Source organism: Manis javanica, chromosome 15 (genome assembly GCF_040802235.1).
Source record: "Manis javanica isolate MJ-LG chromosome 15, MJ_LKY, whole genome shotgun sequence".
NCBI lineage: Eukaryota > Metazoa > Chordata > Mammalia > Pholidota > Manidae > Manis > Manis javanica.
In genome coordinates this window covers 81,809,501-81,810,416 of record NC_133170.1, presented here as the reverse complement: position 1 = coordinate 81,810,416, position 916 = coordinate 81,809,501, and positions in this window count along the sequence as shown.

Here is a 916-nt window from a genome sequence, read left to right as displayed (position 1 = left end):
GCAGTTGTGTCTGACTCTTCTGTGTCGGCGTCCGGTGGAGGGATGAATGAATGAACAAACAGTGAACAAACAGCCGATTGCAGGACGGCCGCTCCCCGCCTCCAGAGCCCCAGTGTCACTGTCCCTGTGCTGTGCAGCCTCTTCCTTCGGGAAGCTGCGTCTTCCACCCTGGGGCCTTTGCTATGTCGGATTCTCTTTCAAGGAGTGTTCGTTGTTCATTTCCCACGGGTTTCTGCCCACCTTCAGATCTTAGCCTACACAGAGACTTCCAGGAAGCCTTTCGGATTCCTCAGGAATGTTGTCCCTTTGCTGTCCACAGTCCCATGTCCCTGCAGGACAAGGACCACTTCAGTTGGCCTAGAGCAGGTTCAGTGGCTGGTGGCTGTGCCCTGATGGGTCCAGATGCCTCGAAGTCTCCCATGAAAGGGGTATGTGGACAGAGCAGAGAGGGCAGAGGGTGGGGCATGGGTATGAGTTGCTGACGGACTAGGGGGAAGGGCAAGGCAGGGGGTGGTGCAGAGAGCGCCCTGTCCTGGGGCATCCTGTACTCTGGTCACTTGTGGGGGCTGTACCCCAGGCCAGGGCGAGAGCAGAAGGGCTGTAGAGACTGACCCTGCTGTTGGTCACTGGCCAGGGGCCAGAAACAGACTGGGGAACCCGAGGGCCACCCATCAGTCAGTCTCATCTTACAGGTGAGGAAACTGCGGGTCTCCCAGTCCAGAAGCTGCCCTGAGGTCTGCTGTTCCTTGCTTCCCTGGCCTCTCAGAGGTTGCAGCCATTGCTGGCCAGCTGGCCAGAAGGTAGGGGTAGGCTGAGCCTCTCTGCTCACCTACCCCCATGCCCCAGCTGCCCACACACTGGCCAAGGGAGCCCTGGCCAGCCTAGCCCCGTGCAGGCCAGCCTCCTACCCTGCTCC